This window comes from Toxorhynchites rutilus, chromosome 2, assembly GCF_029784135.1.
Source record: "Toxorhynchites rutilus septentrionalis strain SRP chromosome 2, ASM2978413v1, whole genome shotgun sequence".
NCBI classification, from domain to species: domain Eukaryota; kingdom Metazoa; phylum Arthropoda; class Insecta; order Diptera; family Culicidae; genus Toxorhynchites; species Toxorhynchites rutilus.
In genome coordinates, this window is record NC_073745.1 from 268,550,045 (window position 1) to 268,573,043 (window position 22,999).

Consider the following 22,999-nt stretch of genomic DNA (forward strand, 5'->3'; position numbering starts at 1 on the left):
TGACAGTTGGTGTGTGGCTGCCACGGAAAGGGACGCCAGGAGACCATCGTTCGTGGCGGCCAATAATAAGCTCGGCCAGATCGAGCGCCACCTTTCCGAGCGCAAGGACGAAGGGCAACAACAAAAAAAAACCCGGCCAAGGATGACAGCGAAGATGAGGTTAATTATAATTTATTTAAACTGATATCCGGTGTCGCAGGATTTGCTTTCTCGGTTGCTACCTCCCAATTACGTCCAACACTACGTCACACGTACGACGTGGACCATCCTGTAGTCGATTCCGGCGAAGTAGTATTGGTCTCGGAGGGGATTCGCCTTCGCCGAGAACCTCTCCGTTTGCTCCACGTATCCGCTTACATTATGTTTTGAAATGAACTGATGGCGCTCCCATCGCGCGCTACCGGGCTTCACATGTCCGCCCCATGGTGTTGAATTCTAACGAGAAGCCGCGCTCGCTTGGGTTGTAATAACCTCGGGGCTATCCGTTGACTTTTGTGCTGCGGAGAGCAATGTGTATCCTCCCCCACCCACACCCAGCAGTGCTACGATTTTCAATGGTTCAACTAGAATAGTGGATAGGAGTGGGATTTCCGAGGACATACCGATTCAGAATATTTCATAACGATTGTTCTTATGAAGTCGATCATTTCGATTGTGTTCATTACCTTTTTTCTCATTTTGACCTTTCGATGAATTGTCTAGTCTGTGATGATATTTTGTAATAAAAATTACTACTAGGATGAAATCGAATTTATGATTATCTATTAAATTTGGCTATGGAGAAAATATCAAGACAAAGGATTAATGTTTTCGATATTGTGAGTTTCACATCTAGTCAATGTAAACAAATGTTAGTACGTACTGGAGGTTCGAGTCGCTTACATCGGATGATATTGATTCTATTTCTTGATGATTGACGGAAGCTACATTGTTATCAACATAAAGTGAAATCAGTTTTGGCTTACCTACGTTGACTTAAAACTACGAAATAATTTTATTCAATTCGCTTTTTTTCGCTTCACTACTATTTACGAATGCATCGAATTTTTTTTTAAAAACTCTTCAGTAGAATGTTTTGGTGGCCCTGAATATGGCCAATGATTTGCGTGGTTTTGTAGAATCAGTTGAAGATAATTGATTGATGATTCATTATTGCGCAGTATATATCCGATCATGTACCTCAAATTGTTTCTTTGTGATTATACACGCATTGCACTGCGAATTCATCGCGATCTCGGCGGTCTTTTACACAGTTAAGGCAGTATTCTAGTCTAGAAATCTGAGAAAAATAAAAAAAATCCTTCATATTTCTGAAGCTTAGGTATTCAATAATATACCCTAGATAAGACTTATCGAAAATCCTATTATTTACCGAGTTCAATCCATTTCAGTGATGCGATTTCTAACCTGGTACGTCCATAACAATGAACTCCAAACGCGTTTTTCTCGAAACTTGTTTTTTTCAAATTGGCATACACGATATCTCAAGTTCTACTCAACCTATTTATGTCGATTTTATATGAATATAATCTGCGGACATCTCTCTATGGCATAGATTTCTAAAAAATGATATTTTTAAAATTATACTATTTTAAAAGAATCAAGAAACGCAAGAAAAAACGTTTTAAATCGCATTTTGTTTTTCAAACGGCCGCCTTTTTAAAAAAAACGATGTTTTTGTCCTGTCCGAGGTTCATGCGATAGCGACATCTTTACTGATTCAGAATCTGTTCGATTTTGTTGGTTTCAGATAACCATAAGGGCTGGAATCTTGTACGCCATGGCATAGCTATTTTTTGAACCCCCTCACTTCTTCAGCTTGTAACTATTCTTATTATGTATATTTTTTTCCGTTCCGTTTTTGTTTTATTGTTAAAAAATAAATGAACAAATAATGGTATAATCAGGGTTGCCAACTATTACAGGGAAACTTCGGTATAACGTACCCTCGATATAACGTCACTCGATATAACGTACACATTATCGAAGTCAAAAAAAATATTTTTTAAATTTTTTTGTTTTCTGAAAGAACAATTAATTATCTGTATTTTGATACTAAAGCTTGTATTGTAACTTTAACCAATCCCGAAATACAACTGTTTTGTGATTCCGGATTCAAAATGCATCAAACTTTAATCAACAGAACGAAAGGAAACATCATGAGAAAAGTTGGCTTCGTCTTCTTATTGATTTTATTCATTAACCTTACTCAAACAGCAATACAATAAAGTAATATTAGCTACGTTTCAGAGTTTTTTACTATGCTTCGATATAACGTACAATTCGATACAACGTACAATTTTGAAAGTAAAATGTACGTTATATCGAAAATACCCTGTATTTACAAAAACCGGGAGAATGAAAATAAAAATCAGAAGAAATCAGGATGCTATTAGGGTGCCAATGAATGTATGGGAAAAAATCGGCCCTAAAATTTCAAAAAGTAACCCTATACAAAATGTTTACCACCTCGAAAAAACACCCTATGCCAAATATCAGCTCAATCGGACTCAAGAGAGAGTGGCGCAAAGCGGTCGAAGTTTGAGTTTTTTGAAAATCGAAAAATCACCCAAGGGGGGAGTAAAGGAAATCGGGGTTTTGGAAAAAAAATTTTGATGCCAATTGTCTTAAAATTGCATGAAACGTCGAGATCTAGTGTCATCTCAAAAAAAAAATTGTCGAAAATCGACGCTCTGGGAACTGTTTTTTTTCGGAATACGAGACGAAACGTATGGTTTTAAATGCCAATAAAAATAAATATCTCAATGTTTCTTTCGGACCTTGTTGCGAAATGTTGATATTACACTATGCAAAATATTAGCTCATTTAAACTTCATTTATTAGTGTTGCAGACGTTAAAATTTGAGTTTTATGAAAATCGAAAAATCACCGGGAATCGGTGGTTTCAAAAACTTGATGCCAAATGTATTAAAATTGCATGGCACATCGAGATTTACAGTTATCTCAAAATATTTTTTTTTGTTAAAATTTACTTTTCAGACGGAAAAACGACCAAGCACAAAAAAAAAATTCTTTTGACAAAATTATTTTTTTCGAGTTTACTTTAAATATTGAGGAGTAATACAGTTTTAAGACATTTGACATTAACAATTTTTGTTTTAAACCCCGATTTTCGGTGATCTTTCGTTTTCAAAAAAACTCAAATTTTCACGTCTGACACTAATAAACGAAGTTTTAATGAGCCAATATTTTGCAAAGGGTATATTATCGTGCAAATCAACATTTCGGAGCAAGTTCCGAATAAAAAATCGAGATAACTATTTTTATTGGTACCCAAAACCATACGTTTCGTTTCGTATTCCGAAAAAAAAAACAGTCCCAGAGTGTCGGTTTTTGACAAAATTTTTTTTTTTGAGATCACACTAGATCTCGGCGTTTCATGCAATTTTAAGACATTTGGCATCAAAAATAATTTTCGAAAACCCCGATTTCCTTCACTCCCCCCTTGGGTGATTTTTCGATTTTCAAAAAAACTCAAACTTTGACCGCTTTGCGCCACTCTCCCTTAAGTCCGATTGAGCTAATATTTGGCATAGGGTATTTTTTCGAGGCGGTGAACATTTTTTATTAGGTAACTTTCTGAAATTAGAGATGACCATTTTCATTGGCACCCTAATGCTCATATTGTGTTGTCTGGAAATTTCGAACCGACGTTTGGATACACAAACGCATGATTTTCATAGGCAGACGTACATTTATTCAAATTTATGTGCACAGTTTTGTTCCATGATCTCTCGCCATCTTTCATACAGCTCAAAAATTTTATCCTCTCAGAATATGTTTGCTTTCTCGCCGAAAACTGTTTGATATACAAAAGAAAGATATTTTCTATATTGTCCATAATGTCGAAGTTCGCATGCTTGAGAGAATGAGAGAATAATGAATAAGTTCAGCTTCGAGATCAGTTTCGTAAGACTATGCTAATGATGATGAGTTTTTGTGGAAATATGAGGAAATTTATTGACACAGTTGTAAAGTAAGAACTAGGGCTACGTGTTTTGAATATCCAAAAGTAACAAGTAATTATTTTCATTCAAAATATAACGATTTGAAACTGCCTTCGGGTGTGCTAATCTGAAAAAGTATCTTTTTAAACGGTTTTATTTAGCTGGCCCTGTAATCTGTTTGTATGTTTGTAACCTGTTTGTCTGAAGCGCTGACCCACATTAATAGAAATTTGACCCCCTTTCTGTTGATCGATTGATTTGAAATTTGGAACACACCTTTATCTCTGTAGTCATTATAAAACTGCGTATTTCAAGATCTTGAAAATTCAAGATGGCTACAAAATGGCGGATCACATATTTTCTCAAAACCCCATCCATATGGGTACCAAATGAGAGGGCTTGATTAGTAGAACACAGTAATTTATGAAAAATGCAAATCCAAGATGGCTGCCACTACCAAATGGCGGGCTACATATTTTCTCAAATCCCGATTTATATGAGTATCAAAAGAAAGAGCTTGAATAGTAGATCACAGCATATTATGAAAAATCCGAATCCAAGATGGCCGCAATCACAAAATAGCAAATGACTTTATTAAACGGTTTTATTTGGCTTGAACTGTTTATATGTATGTTTGTAAGTCTGTAAGGTTGTTCCAAATTAATAGAAATTTGTTTGTTTGTTTGTTGGTTTGTTAGAAATTTGACCAATAGGAACTGACCGAATTTAAAAAACACCTTTATCTCTGCTGTCATTTTAAAACTGCTTATCTTGAAAAAAAAAACAATTTGGCCGCCACTACAAAATAGCTGATTTCATATCATCTCAAAAAAAAAAAAGGATGATTGAGATATGTGTATCAAACGAACGAATTTAACTTGGAGAACATACTATGTATTTTCTGCAATCCACTCAATATCGGTATCAAATGAAATTATTTGACTGATAGAATACAGTACAATGGTTTTATTGTAGAGAAATATTCTAATGAAACAGATAATGTACTAAAAACTAGAAAATAAAATAAGTAAAAAACTTTTTAAGTTAAACGGTTTAATTGTGATCCAATATAATAGTGTACTAAAACCTAGAAAATAATAAGGCAAATAGCAGTTAGCAATTATCACACCTCTCATTTTCATTTCACTATCTCACGATTTCATTTCACTAAGAAAAATTCACAATTTGGGGAAACAGGTTTGCTTACGAGGGGCCGTCGCTTCGGACAGTGAGTCGGCGGTCGACTCGGATTGCGTCACCTCGATGAATTGGGGCCGTCTCTGTTCCTTATCCTCCTTGAATGGTAGCTTCGCCGCCCTATTATATTAACCTCAGCATAAATTTTATAGCAAAAACATAAACTCATAAAAAATTGCGCCTCGTTGGCGTTAATACGTAAGTACCGTAGCATTTTTAAATTTCCTCAATCTGTTTGATCATTATTGACATTATACTTTTGTTTTTTGTGTGATTCTTACTAACACTGACTGTTCTTTGTGCATGTCTACATAATTTTTGGAAGCCAGAATTCCGCGCATAGTTTTTGTTCCTGCTCTATTTCTTAGTTTTGTTTTGTTCAAATTGTATTCTGAAAACAATCGTTCAACGATTGCTGAATAATGCGGCAAAATCAGAAATATTGGAATAATATTTTTCAACTTAGGATAAGCAAAATGATTGTAATTCCTTTTTAGTGACAAAATTTTACCCCAAAAGAAAGAAGCCTCCTTGCGTTCGTTTACAGTGAAGTCAGTAAAATCCAGGTTTCGGATCTCCCCAAACTCGTTATCAATATCCTGAATTTTTCGATTTCGATCGCAAATATTCGGAAGACTTTGTAGAAGGATTTGACATATTGACATATGTTTCCGTTTTATGACATTAGTTGGATCTATATTCGTCATGTTGATAATCAAAGGATCATTGAAATTAAATGCTAGATGTTACATGCGATCAAATATTCATTGATCAACAATTCAATCGCGGCACCTACTTAAACGTTATCCAAACTGACATAATTTTCCTGATCGAACTGCACGTTGTTCAGATTGGTTATATTTTTCATATCTGTCTCAAAAAAGTTATCCAAAAGTGTCGTGAACAATCTTGAAATGCTCGAATGCAGAGTAAATAGCTCCGAACTTCCGCTTTGAAATATTCTGGTAATACTGTTCACCATGCTTAGAGTATGAGATGAGAAGGTTGAATAAATGATCGTCGTAGGATTATTTAAACCGTCATAGATCGATCTTACTCGGATCATCTCTACTTTATCACCATTCAAGATAAATCCAAAATAAATTCGGAGCGGTTCGTAACGTTCCAATATACGTATAATAAAACAATTTCTAATGAAATCCACCGCGAGGCTGACGGATGCAGCATTTTCAACGGTCTCAACTCTAAGAGAATTTCAGCAAACTTACTGTATCGTAAAAGATTACAGCTAAGATAGGAGTAGCTTCTCAATTCTCTCAGGCATGTGTTCACATGCATATATTGCACACAGAAACATACTATGGCAAACACATTTTAGTGTGAACGAAGTTGGGCAGTACTTTTCTAGATACGCTCTTTATGACTTCTTGGTACTTGGTATCCTACAAGAATATCCTGCTTGTATGCTATTTCGTCTCTATTAAAACAGGCAACCACAGTCTCGTGAAACGTTTCTGAGTCAGTTTCGATAACCTCAATCAAGTCGTGGAAGCAGTCTATAATAGGGAGTAAAAAACTTTAAAATGCCAAAAAAATTAAAAAGCTGGATAAAACTGGGAAATTTTTTTAAAAATTTTAGGCCTTTGGCTGTTTCGCTAAAAAAACTGGCAATATACAGGGAAAACTGGAAGGTTGGCAACTCTGATCACAACAGCAAGCATAGACCCCAATTGTATTCCTAAAAGATCCGAAACGCTGCTGCCCCCACAATATCAAACGTTTTTGGGGTGTAATTGCTCTGTATCCAAAATCAACTGCCGCACGGTATTCACACTTCCAGACAGATGTAATTATAATTACAATTAGTATCCAAATTAGCATTATTTGAACGCTCACACACACACACACATACATGCAAATGTCGTAAAAACGTCTCGTCCCCAAACGGAGAAAGGCAGTCGCTTCGAGGTGGTGGCAGACTCCGTGCTTTCATCTCTCGCACTTCCCTCCCTCTTTCCGACAGACGCACCTTTTGCTCGGCGAAGTGTTGCTTTGCTGTGGCATACCGTCATGTAATGAATGCTCGGAAGGAGGAGGAGGCGAAGGAGGATGATGTAGCGGTTCCACTTGGCCCTTCACTTCATGCCCCGGCTGTATTTCTATTGCCACGCGAACGTTGGCCCTTCGCAGAAAAAAAATGTGGGCGAAAATGGGCGGTTATGAATGAATGAATGAGGATAATGTGTCTTTTTTGTAGAAGTAAAAAATAAGGAAAAGAAACGATGGAAATGAAAAACGTGCACGGAAGTCAATTGTTTTGGGTGAGCCTGTGTACACTTGGGGGCGGTGGGCAGTGCTTTGAGAGCACTGTGGGTGCCCGGATCGCTTGTTTGCTTGATATATTGATGACCGCTATTTATCAAGCTTATTGTTGCTTTGTACAGCGTAGGGACGATGTTCTGTTCATGAGATGCTGCTTTATGAATGGTTTCCTGCGGCGAATGTTTGCTCAAATCATGGCAGATAATGAAGTTATGTTAACTGCAAACAATTGGGTGCAAGTGTGTAAGGCCTCCGTTTGCAGGGGGTGGGAAGGAGAACCTAATCTTCGCGGAATTGTGTCTGTTCGCCTTCCTTCCTGCCGCCTCGAGAACAGAAATGGATGACGATGATGATGATGTTTCTCGGTATCCGAAATATGATAACATACACAATTTAATCATCGACATGATCAAGATTCTGTCAGTTGGCTTATCAAACATCAAATAATTTAATCACTTTTGGACAGGCTAAAGTGAGTGATCGAGAATCTATCCATTTTCCGCGGCGGAAATCACAGGATTTAATCCCTGTCCCCATCATCATTATCCACGAACAATAAAAATTCATTTACACGCCAAATTAATTCAAGCACCCCAATATCCTGCCAATTAATCCTCCTCAGCCGAGCTGATGCCTTCCTCAACAGCTTAGTTTCATGGCCGGGATTTTTGCTGTGGCGCTTGGAAGGTGCCAAAAATTGAGTGCAAAGGTGGCCTAACAACCAAACAGCTTAATGTTCACTCTCACCGAAAGTGTGGAGCTCTGGGGTGGTCGGGGTTCGCCAGAGGGAAACCCGAAAAGTTTTTCCTACCACTGCCGGCGGCACAAATAAAGTGCAAACAATAACGAAGAACCGTAAGAGACGGTTGGTTGGCAAGAGGGGTGAGAGGCGGAGCGGGGCATCAGAGGTTAGACGGGGGAAAGGAGTAGGTGAACAAAAAATCGGCTCTGTTTTCCGTGGAATTGTGAAAAGTGCTATCGTTTTGCGGTGGTGTCGGAGTCGACCGCCACCACTCGGTTCGAAAGGATAAAGAGGCGTGGCATGAGAACTTATTATATTAATTTAATAGAGGTAATTAAACAGGCAAAGAGCCACAATAATGGGACTATTTTGCGGCGCTTTCAGATAGCATGCTCTCGATGGAGTGTGGTACTTTTATATAGCAATCGAGAAGGATAACGATTAAGTTATAGCAAATACTTGCTTCGAAGGGGAATAATCTTGGTGGGTGAAAAAAAGTTGATACAGGGATATTTGAATTGAAGAGACAATGATTGTCAGGTATGATTTAATGAAGTAATGGATTGATGACTTAAGTTATTGGCATGTCCGGAAAGGTTCGCAATTGATTAAGCCCAAATCAAGACACTGATATGAATAATTCTCGGTAAACACCACATGAGTAAACAGTTTCACTACAGATATCTAAATCGTAACGCTTTGCTAATACCAGAATAATCGGGATATCGGGAAGGTCATTCCAGTGAAACCGAATTGAACTTGGTGTTAGCAAAATGGAAAGAGAATTTAGAATGTAAAGATACAATCATTGCTGTTTTCTTGGATCTTTAACACGCTTTCGAGACAATTTCTAGGCCCTTGTTGTTGAGCACGATAAAGCGCTTCAGAATTACGAGTACTGCATATATGGTTTGAAAGCTATTTGTATGACAGAACTCAACGGATTATTTTTAACGATTTCATTTCCAGTCCCGTAGGGAATAATCTTGGAGTACCTCAGGGAAGGGTATTAGGGCCCATTTTATTTATTATGTACATCAATGACATGCGACGAGTTTTGCGATTTTGTGACATCAATCCTTTTGCGGATGATACTGTGTTATTCATTGCAGCTAATGATTTATACCAGGTCCTGTCCCATTTAAATGGTGATTTGCATTCTTTGAGTAGATGGTTGAAGTATAAGCAATTGGAATTGAACATAAGTAAAACAAAATATGTGGTAATCTCGCGAAACCGTCCAAATAAAAACGACTCTGTTGTTATTGATGATGAGACTATTGATCGCGTTCGGGAAATTAAATGTCTTGACGGGGTTATTGATGACAAACTCAAGTTCAACACTCACATAGGCAATGTCATCAAGGAAATTGCCAAGAAGTATGGAATCTTATTGCCGATTGAAAAACGATTTAACAATTACAAAATGCAGTTATACAAATCAATCGTCTCTCCTCATTTAGGCTTTTACTCTTCCATTTTATTTTCGGTCAATGAAACACAAATATCGAGATTACAGCGTTTGCGAAACCAAATAATGCGGTTGATTATTAAATGTGACAGATTCACTTCCTCACCTTTAATGTTGGATGCTCTGCAATGATTATCCGTGATGCAAAGAATTGTTTATTTAACTATGGTGTTCAGTTTCAAAGTAGTTAACGGTTTGCTGCCTCGATATTTGTGTGACCGAGTTGAAAGAGGAAGTGACTTTCACAATTATAACACAAGAAACGCAAATGAATTGAGAACATCCCATTTCTTGACATGTGCTTCACAGAATTCGTTGCATTTAAAAGGTATCAATGTGTTCAACTTGATGCCAAGAAATATTAAACGAGCAACAACACGCGTTTTTTTTTTTCGTTTTTGAGTTACGATTTTTCAAAGTTAACCGATGGTCTAAAAAATCATAACTTTTGATCTACTGGACCGATTCAGATGATCGACATATCGAATTAAAGCCAATGAGCTAGTCTTGAAAAATATTACACTCTGAATAAAAATGGATTTTGTTTTCGGAATTATTGATTATATTTTTTTTATAGCTTACATCGTTTCGGGACCGAGGGCGTCGAATTTTCTTTTTTTTTTCCTTTTTTTTCACATAATATATCCGAATACCAGAGAGGTGTTATTTTTCGTTTTTAAGTTATGATTTTTGAAAGTTAACATGTTTTCAGTTTTCGTTCAATATTTCTATGTACTAGACTGGAAGTATTTAACTATAATCCAATTAATTAGCGAGTGTGTTATTTTTTCATGAAAGGCTAGCTGGTAGGCTTTAATTTGACATGCCGATCATCTGAATCGCTCCAGTAGTTCAAAAGTAATACATTTTTGACAAAAGTCATTTTTGGGAAAAAAGGGAAAAATTATTTTTTGGACCATCGGGGAACTTTGAAAAATCATAACTAAAAAGCGAAAAAAAACGACTCCCTGATTTCGAGATATGTTATGTGAAAAATTCTCAGCTTTCCATAAAAAATAAAAAAAAATATAGCGTTCTTGGTCCCGAGACAACGAAAACTAAAAAAACGAATACAATCAATAATGACAAAACTAAAAATTTTGGCAATCGTGCATTTGCATTTTTCCTAGAATGACTAGCTCATTAGGTTCAGTTTGATATGTTGATCGTCTAAATCGGTTCAGTAGTTCACAAGTTATGAATTTTTGAAAAATGTCATTTTTGGGAAAAAGGAAAAAGTCGATATTTCGGATCACCCTAAAATGAAAATAGTCACCCTAACAAAAAAATTAAAAACTACGGGTCTAATGTTTTGCGATAAAGAACAAAACTACTTTTGACGAAAATCTGAGAACCACTATATCGGTTTGCCATGGAATGGCTGTATATATAAAAATGGATTTCTGTCTGTCTGTCTGTCTGTCTTGCTGATTCTTATGGACTCAGAAACTACTGAACCGATTGACGTAAAACATTGTATGTAGGGGTTTTTGGGGCCGGGGAAGGTTTTAACGATAAACCGAGACCTCTCCTCCTTCTATAAAGGGGGGGGTCTGTCTGCCATACAAATGAAACATAAATTTCTTTATAACTCGAGAATTAATCAAGCGAACGAACGCAAATTCGGCGTTTGGTTGTTTCAGGATGCAATAAATGTTTCTATGTTGGATAGACACTCCCTCCCCCTCTCTATGGGGTGGGGGGTCCCATACAAATGAAACACAAATTTCTTTATAACTCTGAAGCGAAATGGGAAAATTCGGAAAAATTCAATTCCCACGTGTTCTAGAATTACATAGTGACAAGCGTTGTTAGTACAAGCGTAGTTAGTTAGTATTCCGTTGTGCACCAACGAAATTGATTTTTTTTTTCGAAAGTGGAAATGAATTTTAATGTGATACAACGCACTCCTATATCTTCTTCTATCTATATAAAAAATAGATCACCGAATGTGTTGATAAGAGCAAACTCGAAGAAGGAATTATCCGATTTAGGGCTTAGGGCTATCTTCATTCTATCATATTTTCTGTATCAAACATTTACTCGATGTAACGGAGAAACATGTTATTTGCAAGTGATTGAAAAATCTTGAACGAGAATTGTGTCTGAAAATAATCTGATATTATAATGACGAGTTTTGGTAGAAGTCCTAGGAAATTTATATTAAAAGTAAATTGTAAAGGGTCAATTAGAAGATGAATCAATGAACAGTTCTGCGATTGGGCCCATGATCGTAAGTAAAAAAACGTGAATGTTTGGAGGTATTGATAACAAATAATAAATTTTGGGAGGGGCGAAGTTTGCCGGGTCAGCTAGTTATAATATAAAGACTGCTCAAATCAGAGCATCTGTTCCTCGGGTTTTCCGCATACCAACACATTTGGCCTTCCATGATTGTAGAACGTATGGGAATTCAATTTTCCGAACTCTCCGACCTTCCTTTAGAGTTTTCCGAAAATATTCCGATTTTTCTCTCCGCTATATTGATCTACGGGAAGAGACTAATTCAAAAAAAAAAAAGGCTAAAATCGGACCACCTCTTCTTCGGATTTTTCGCTAACGAACAGGTTCGGTCTTCCATTTTTATTTATATAGATTTTTTTTTAAGTTTTCATGATACATTGTATGACATTGGTCAAATCATTTCATTTGATACTCATATGCGGGAGTTGCATGAAAGAAGGTAATTGGCCAACTTAGAGTCGGATTTATCATAAATAACTGTGCTCTACAAGTCGGGGCAACCCTATCCCAACCAATGGAAATTGAGCGTAGGCAGCATAAAACTGGGCTCGCGCTTAGGGGGCTCTCTTATTGTTTAATGATTGGATTCATGTATAGATTTGATTACGTTGGATAGTTTCCTTTGGCAAGCGATGTTTGGATCAGAGTTACCATATCTACAGAATAATCTGTGTTTATACAGTTTTTTTTAGACTTTTTGAAACCAAGAATCTGTGGATACAGATTACAGATTTTTTTGGATTTCATACAGATTTATAGATTTTTCAAAATAACGATCCAATATTAGTTATGGCATGATATAAATAATATTTTTCCCAACTCACCAATTGTATTCATATATCATTCGAATAAGTCTAATTGAGAGTCGTCTTGGCATTCAGTGAATACGAATTTCACGTGGATACCATCAACATCGCCAAATTCATAAGCAATTCAAATCCCAATCAATGATACTAAAGCAAAGAGTATGCTTCAAAATTGAACATATAAATTTAACCCTTTGCGGACGTATCAAATTTCGACATGGTGTCGTACTGGTCGCAATTTTTTTACATGATAAAGCAGACGATGTATAACTTTGTGAGATTATGGAAGATGAACAAGATTCTATTTTGTTTTGTAAAATTCTGGTAAGTGTTCACTAAACAAACAATGTTTTAATGTTTATGTTTAAAAAATATTTTTACTATAATGATTCTTCTTCGTGTGATATTTTTCACATGTATCACAAAAATAATTAGTTTGGTGCCTTTCGCCTTTTATCTTTTTGTTTGAACATACAGAACAACGCTCTTCACATCTACACAGTGCCGTAATGCATGGAGTTTTCCATTAATCCTTTACTCAAGCATGGATGACAACTTTTGTTCATACTGAGTACCGTTATCTATTATTCATAGTAGCACCCTTTCGGTTCGTAAATACGTTCACAAGACGCTAAAATTCGTTTAGAAAAAGTGTGGACTTATACATTGTTGCATAAATTATAATATTAGTGTGCTTCTTTGCTGTGGTGGCTGAAAGCAGACAAACGACGGCAAAGCGTTGAAACAAATTTCGATATAGATTTTCTGAGAAAAAAATTGTAAGAGGTTATATCTAGGACACGACCGCATATTTTTGACGTAGAACTACGCAATTATATTATGCAATGCACTTGTTCGCCACTTTAAATATTATTTTAGAATGCATCGAAATTTTACTAATAGGTTATGTTCTTAGTTACAAATAAATTTGATGAACGTCCTTTTACGTTTGATATGATGCCTAGGGCTATCAAAATATGTGAACAGAAAAATTTGTCAAACGATCATTGTATTTCACATTTCCCTCTGAAATTATTGCACATCTCATGTTTACGTAGTTCTCGAACCGCGAAAATTCATTCACCTCTGGTATCTGAAATGACGATTTTCCCAGGCTTCTCAGTTTAAAAGTACGTTTTAGGGAAACATATTCCGGTCTGCACAACGACAAGCGAGTACAAAAGTACTCAACACCAAAAAATACCCCCGACTTGAATGTAATCGCAAAGCGGATTCCCTCAAGCACATTAATTTTGAAGTCCGTGTTAGGGAAACACAGCTCAATGGGAAAAATACCCCTTACTTGGATGCTTTGACAAAGCGGATTCCCCCAGGCACATTGATTTTGAAGTCCGTGTTAGGGAAACACAGCTCGGTGGGAACAAAATACCCCCGACTTGCATGTATATTTACAAAGTGGATTTCCACAGGTACATCGATTTTGTAGTCTGTGTTGGGGAAACCGTAAATCGGGCCAATCAAAACTTGGCAATTAGGGCGTTAAGATAAAGCTTGACATTTTACAGTTATTCAATTGTTCGTCTCATAAAAAAATAACATTTTATTAATTGTGATAGACGCGTAGAAATATTTCCTATCAATTGATGCAAACATCTCTCCGATCTGTTAAGAAATGTTCGAGTTATAAGCATTCGAAATATCGGTAGAACAAATGTATGAATAAAAGGAAGTTCCTCCAGTTTTCCTGAGTTTAAACCGTTTAGAGATTAGCGAATTGTAATGTACATCATATCAATCAAATCTTAAAGAATTTCCGATTCGATTTTTATGCAAATCATGAGAATTCGTTCACAGTGGAAATAGTTATTAACGTTAACTTTATTTCATAAAAACGTGACCTGTGATTTGGCACCCTTCCTGAAAGACGTAGTTCTACGTCAAAACACAGATAAAAAGATTTTCTCGCTCGCTCATGGCTCGCCGTCGGGTGTTTAAAAACTAAGAAATATTGGAGAGAGAATGGCGCGAGTTACGAAATACATATTTGATTCGTTATATTGTAGAGATGAAGTTCCGGTTGCGTCCTTATGTTACCTCCTTCTTCTGCAGTTTGTCCTTCACAACTGCTTAGTTCAGTGATTTTCAACCGGTGAGGAATTCCCCCCTAGTGCGGAATTTGGTCATTAAAATGGGGGAATTGTGTAAGGGAATATTGTACATTAGTTCGTTTTGAAGATGACAATGATTAGCAAAAATTGCCATAAAAAATATTGGGTACGCTTAAATTTGCGATCCTCGGCAAACATTTCTAAACCTGAAATGTAATGTTCAATTGAATAACTTTGCAATGTTGAAAGACTTTCGTCAGCGGATGATAATGTACCAGACGACGAAACAATACAGAAGACCATTTAAAAAGAAATTGTACAGCATTTGTCAAGAAGTTAAGTTCAAGTTTAAGTTAAACTTGAAACATATTCACCTTTTATCAAAGAACAAATTTAAACATTGAAATGACTTCCGGCTGGCAGTGACGAAAGTTTCGGATCAATTTCCGAACAAACTCATCGATCTACAAATGATCGATTCTTATCCTGATATGCGGAATAAGCGTTACGGGTGTTGTTGTCTTTTGCGTAGTATTTATGTGAATCTGGATTTCCTACAATGCTACTGATGGGAATAAGACACCGTAGCAGACGGGATTTCGAAGTCATGAGAAGTGCTTTTCGACAACGTTTTCACGACGATTTTGGCGGAAATCGTTCAGGCACAGGTTCCACACTGAATTGCCAAGCTTTGTATAACTACAATCAGATACAAGTATAAAATCAAATTTGTTGCGAATATATAATATATATACAGTGTTTGTATTCTTACATTACTTTACTGATATGCTACAGACTGAGCATTAGCATTGAGCAAGTTGCACAATATCGTAGGTGGTACGAATTCAGAACTGTTAAGTTAAAAACTAGCCTCCATCCGTCGCTGATGATTGATAATATCTCTTAGATGAAGGCATGCTTTCTCCAACAGTAAAGAATTGTCCTGGCCACGTCCTTGCAACTGTTAAGGAAAGGGAAGGAATGTTAGTTCGACATTTACTTAAGAGAGATGCAGAGAACTCTACGACCTCTCATAAATGTCTCGGGAAATTAGGAATGTGTTAGTAGGGTAGGTAAGCCATAGAATACACTCAGCCGGTGTTACTGGCTTAACTAGTTATTACTATTACTATTACTATTACTATTACTATTACTATAACTATTACTATTACTATAACTATTACTATTACTATTACTATTACTATTACTATTACTATTACTATTACTATTACTATTACTATTACTATTACTATTACTATTACTATTACTATTACTATTACTATTACTATTACTATTACTATTACTATTACTATTACTATTACTATTACTATTACTATTACTATTACTATTACTATTACTATTACTATTACTATTACTATTACTATTACTATTACTATTACTATTACTATTACTATTACTATTACTATTACTATTACTATTACTATTACTATTACTATTACTATTACTATTACTATTACTATTACTATTACTATTACTATTACTATTACTATTACTATTACTATTACTATTACTATTACTATTACTATTACTATTACTATTACTATTACTATTACTTGTGGTATCTGTTGAAGGAATTTGTTAATAAATTGTAGGATGTTATTAATGTACTCTGGCCTTCCGATCGTTGTCACATTAGTAGCTGCCTAGAAGGAAATGTTTTGGGAAATTGTGATTAAAGTTATTTATTGATAAAAGGGGAATCAGCGGAAATGACAGTGCTCCAACTATTAGAAAGGAATCTTAATACAAAACTTTGTGGATACAATCAGTCGGTGTAACTAACGCATAAAATGTATCTGCTGAAGGAAATGGTTAGTAAAATAATATGTATTGTAGAATGTTACGAATGCGCCTGGCCTTGCAATCGTTGTTTTACTGATATGCTACAGACTTTCTTATAAAATTCCAATAGGGGTGCAGCACTGGGATTATTTTTCGCAAAGGGGGAAAAGGAGCAAAAAAGGTTGAAAACAACTGGCTTAGTCGAATTGTACAGTGACAGCGTGTCGATTCGGACCAAAAAAGGCACCAAACAACTCCATTGTTCCAGAAAAAAACAGTAACATGTCATGAATGCACTTCTTCTGATAAATTTTCTGGGTCATGGTTCCAGAAGTTATGGAGGATCACTTTCCAGACGATTGCCATAAAAGAGATTTTCGGGTTTTTTTTTATTTTTATATTGTTCCCGGGGCACTCTGTAGATCGATCGAGCTTGACCAAGATTTTTCCGATCACGGCTTCGTAGTACGTTTTATCATCCATAAAGACTCAACCGTATTTCGTCTGTAAGTTCTCGTAAAGTATCCTAGAATATTTTTTGCCTCTCAACATAGTCAACCTTTTATGCTTTCTGGGCCATGACATTATTTTCGTGTGGTCCTTCTCATCACTATTTTCGCTACTCTTGTTTTTCTGTCACTTCCAAGTTTACCGTCGATTTTCGATGCGTTTGTTCCGGCGACGCCATGATTTAAACGAATGAACTTATCCGGACAAACAAATACCCACTGTGATTCTAGACAGTCTTAACGCAATTCAATGAAATTCAAAGAAAATTCAATCATGGAACATCAGCATCTTTCATGTGTTGTTTGTTCGTGTTGATGTTCGTTTATCAGAAATTTATGAATCTTCTAGTAGTATCTTTCCCACAACTCGTGTATAAGGACTGAGGCAGAAAAAAATGCACAACTTTAAACAGCTGTGAATTGCTAAAGCTGTAAAAGTAAATTGAATTTCTGATTAAACTGAAAGTAATACAATTTACACAACTTATATTGTGCAGAAATCTTCTATCATAAAAGGAAACAGTTCGTCTGAAAAGTTTATAAGATAACACAGTAAAACAATTTTTTTTTTGCAAAATTCAATTTATTATTCAACATCATTGCCTTCGAGGACGATACAGCGATTATAGAGATCTTGCAACTTTTCGATACCATTTTTATGGTACTCTTTCGGTCTTTCCTCAAAATAGGCCTCAGTTTCGGTAATCACTTCATCATCGGTTTTAAATTTCTTACCTGCGAGCATTCTCTTTAGGTCTGCGAACAGAAAACAGTCGCTGGGGGTAGGATCTGGAGAATACGGTGGATGCGGAAGCAATTCGAAGCCCAATTCATGCAATTTTGCCATCGTTTTCATTGATTTGTGATTTATCCATTTTTTTCACAATAACAAAAGTTGCTTCACTCTTAATGCTGTAATTCACGAACCAATCGACCGATTGCTGTCAAATTTTGAAACGTATCCATTGAAAGATGGTGCTTCATGATAGTCAAGTAGATTTTTGCTAAAGGCGCCATCTAGACGTCAACCTTATGAACTTTTCAGCCGAACTGTTATGCCTTCCATTAGGGACTATACTGTGATTTCGGATACCTTCCTGACTGCGATGTTCTATTTATTACGAAATTCTGCAGTGTTTCCGTTTCGTCTCTTTATTGACCTTAAGTTTCTTTTATAATATATTTTTTATATCTTTCAATCTTTCAATCAGACGATTATAAATATATAAACTTTAATATCAATTTCAGTTAAATTTCATACTTCCAGTGATCACAAATGATTTGCTTTTGGCACCACAACTACAAATCGCCTATCAAACCGGAAACTTCTTTGGGAACTTTGACTTTTTTTTGTTTTGAACCAGTGCAGATTTTGTTGCAATAAAATGCCATTAGAAGTGAAAAGACGACAATTTGTAATTCGATTGTTACTAATTGCTCACATATTGCGAAAAGTCAGAAAGTGATTATCGGAAATTTTCTAAAGAATAAATCTCTTCAATTCCCTCTCAATTTGGTCCCATATTTATCGAGATATAGTCGTTTGAGGTTATGCATTGGTTTCTGCCTCAGTCCTTAATGCAAAAAGAATTGACGAATTTACGCAAAGCTGAATCAGTTCATGCGACATCTACATTAGAGCTAAGAACCAAAAAAGTGAGGGTGTTTGTGTATTTTACGCACTGAAAAGCAAGATTCTGTGGTAATTACTCATTTTATTTCAATTTAGATTCGTTTCAGCCATTGAATGTCATCAGTGTATGGTAAGAAAGTTAGAGTTTTGTATATTTACGATGGTTTCAACACGCGATTTGACCAAAGTCATAGATAATCTTCGTAAATTTTAAGTTTGACAATGCATACCGGTTATTGATACTATGGATAATTGCGATGAAATTGATATCATATCAAATTGGCTGATATCATTGATTATGTATGGGCCGATACGAGAAGGATTTGCAGTATTTTAAGCGCAAAACACCCTATTCATCGTTTACTTAGTTGAAGAAAAATAAGGTTACAATACTTATAACAAGCCATTCCTCGTAATGTACATAGCACATTGTAAAATGATGATTTTCTAACCTTTTCAGCATGGAAAGAATACATGAAACCGGGATATTGAAGATAAATTCTGATTTTTCTAGAAAATTTGAACGAATTTCATACCAAAAAAAAAAACAAAACATCCTCATTTTACTCGCTGCGCCATCTGGTTGTAAATCCAACGTCAATTACTAATTAAGGTGAAGGTGGAAGCAAGCCTTTGTAGTAGTATAGGTAAAACCACGTGTGAAAATGGGGTAATAGTGTTTGTGAGAGAAGAGAAATTTGTTTCGTTTGTTTTGATCTTTGTGCGTAAATAGATCAATTCACTTATCAGACTGTGTGGCGCTTCACTGACACGAGTCTTAGAATACATTTGAAAAAAAAATAACAATTCAATACTGATGTTAAATGTATGAACAATTGCAAATATAAATATATATATAGAAGGTGTATTTGCATATGAAGTAAAATTCTGATTATACGCGAGCGTAACATGAGCAAATTTATAACACATGCCAACTGGGACTCTTTCGTTATCAACAAGTTCTTCCGCACAGTAACTCGATATTGATAATTCCTCAATATTTTCCTTCGTTGATCATATTGTTTCACATACTCACGTTGGAGAGCCTTAACCCTTCTCTTCGTTGGCCGAGGCATTTTGATTGAATGTAATACTTTTCCGTTTACTATTTTTGAAAGCATAGGCAGCCATGGCAGTGTTCCGAGCTCTGCAATACAATTTTCTTAGCCAATGTTCAAGTTGCTAAAACTTACATTATAGACCTATTAAACGTGAAAAAATAATTGTATTGATGTCAACACAATTTTATCCTATTGATTTTCATGACGTGAAACGTTATGACTCAGGAACTTTGATCTAGAATAACATTTTATTGAGTGGTTTCTGTATTTGTTTCAATGATGTTGTCTGGCATCAGTATCGAAAAAAATAAAAATGTTTTCACCAATACAAACAAAGCCATTGCCGAAGATTGAAGAATGAAAAGTTAACTTTCAGAGCACTAGCTCGAGTTTTCCGACGTTTTTCACTATACAGTGCGACAGCAGATGAAAATTTAATATCTTGTGAGTAATCGATTAGAGTTTGGTTTTAATTACATGATGGGAAGTGTGCATAAACGATCATTTTCTTCACACTGTTCGTAAAATTATTGATTTTCGGGCGAGAGGTGAGGGAGGGAGATGAAAGAAATGAGCACCATTGTCGTAGCCATTTGTGGCTAACTTCCACCTTCACCTTAAGTTTCTTTTAATTAAAGCCCAATATCTTTCAATCAGACGATTGTAAATATATAAACTTTAATATGAATTTCCGTTAAATTTCATACTTCCAGTGATCACAAATAATTTGCTTTTGGCACCACAACTACAAATCGCCTATCAAACCGGAAACTTCTTTGGGAACTTTGACTTATTTTTTGTTTTGAACCAGCGCGGATTTTGTTGAAATAAAATGCCATTAGAAGTGAGAAGACGAGAATTTGTAATTCGATTGTTACTAATTGCTCACATATTTAGAAAAGTCAGAAAAAGATTATCGGAAATTCTCTAAAGAATAAATCTCTTCAATTCGCTCTCAATTTGTTCTCATATTTATCGAGATATAGCCGTTTGAGGTTATGCATTGGTTTCTGCCTCAGTCCTTAACCCTCTACCGCCCAAGTTTTCTTATTTATCTAAAGAAACCTACTCCACTTTGATCTAGAATTTCCGACTTTCAACATAAAATACTCCTAGCAGAAAGCTGCCAGCATAAAAACAATGTGTATGTGTGATGGATGAAAATATTCTAAAGACGTTCTAATGGGGGTGAAAAATTAAAATAATGTCTGAATAATTTGAAAAGAGAATCCGCGAAGCCCGTCTAAAGGCGGGCTTGGGCTGTAGAGGGTTAATATAAAAAGAATTACTAATTAATAAGAGCATTCACTTCTCGTTTGGTGGTCATCGGAGCAACATCGTTGCCGGCGAGCGTCAAGCGGGAATGGATTGTCTTTCTTAAGACTGGTAAAAGAGGAGTAATGGGGTAGTTTTCTTTCCACAAGGGCTCTTTTCAGGGCTAGAGACGAATGAACTGAAAATGTTTAAAGTATCTATAAAACAAACAAGGAAGGGAGGATAAGAACATGCCTTACTTTCACTTACCAAAATTATCGTGGAGTGTGAACTTTCATCATTATTTTGAATTCCGAACAATTCGCCGTGATTCTGGAGGAAGATAGAGAGAAAAAACACACGTCAAAACGGTTAACGTACAAAAACTGAATTTAATGAGTTCATAAGCTATTCTGGTGGTGGATGAATGCGAAAAACGGGATGGTATTTAATTGTTGTGCGGAAACTTTCGCGGTGGTTTTTATTGTCTGCCGCGTTGATTCCGCGCTTTGCTGCAGCGCATTGCGATGCGTGGCGTGTAGCGTTTCGTGTGTGTGTGTGTGTGTACTTTGTGTTTGGCATTTGCATTTTGTTGGCGTATAGGACTATGCATGCCGAAGAGGTGGTGAACAATCCCTAGTTTTAATTAGTGGATCGTTAAAATGGAATTATCTTCATCCCATTGTGTAATTAGTCGTAATCCAGCATGGGGCACATCGCTGTCATATGGGATGCTACTATTGTGGAATCACTCGTACGGGAGCTGAATCTGATTTTGGTTTTATTGCTCACGTGTATTTTTACTATTGTTCGTTACTGTATATCACAGCAGATAGTGTTTCCATAGATATAGTGCCAATGGCATTGCTCCTAATTAATTTCGTGTGCTGCCATTGTAAGGATTCCGAGTATAAACTTTGCTGTATAGTTTATCATGCTTCAGGTGCATATTCAATCACCAATAGGCAATTTTACCAAATTTAACGAGAAGAATTTTCTTTGTACAATTATCGATAAAATTGAATTATTTTGTCATAATGCAAGTGCATATGTGGAACTCATCAATTCAGCATCAATTGTAAAGGACGAAACTTTTCGAATAATATGCCCACAAACAAAACTCCCGACAAATTCCAATTTCACACCGGTCGCGTTCTGATTTGTCACCGATTGAAATTAACTAAAATTGGGCAATATTTCCTGACCCACACTCAACCACAACCAACTTCCGATTCCTAAACAAATCCTTCAACATTTCCGCGAAAAGTCGACCCAAATGCCGTGCGGTACACACACACACACACATCGGTGCCCAGAGTTCCGAAAATAATTGCAGTAACAAACATCCCTTCTGTTGCTCATTAGCTTCCAATTTATTGGTAAGCCCTGAATAATTACGACACTGGCGCCGAAGCCAAACGCATGTCCCTGTAACGGCGGCAACCGGTGAAAAAAAAAGTATTTGCATACGAATAATAAAAAGGATTTTCCCGCAAAAGCCCCGGAAAATGTGCATTCCCATAATTAAGGAAATATAATTTAAATAATTTAATTAGTAAACCAAATGTATGCAGGTACACTGTGTTCCCATGGTCCGTCCGCGGAGAGTGTGATCATAAGCATATGTTAGAGCAACCCACTCCCCCCCACATCTCCCTCTCTCCAGCCACAGAGCATCCCTCATGTGGACCAATGAAAGGATGCGCAAATGAAGAGTCAATTGTTGGTTCGATAGCGGTCGGTGAGGCATCCAGAGGCAGTGGCAGGCAGGCAGGTAGGTTACAATAGCCTCTGTGCGAATAATGGAAATGTTAATGAATAACCTCGTCCTCTGCAATCGCTCTCTGGGTCTCTCTGTTTATTGGGCGACGCAATAAGTCTTACTCTGCCGGGCCAATGCGTACCTTCCGATTGCTAGAGTTGCCCGAGCGGACAATTCGTATTTACGTTGTGCAACAG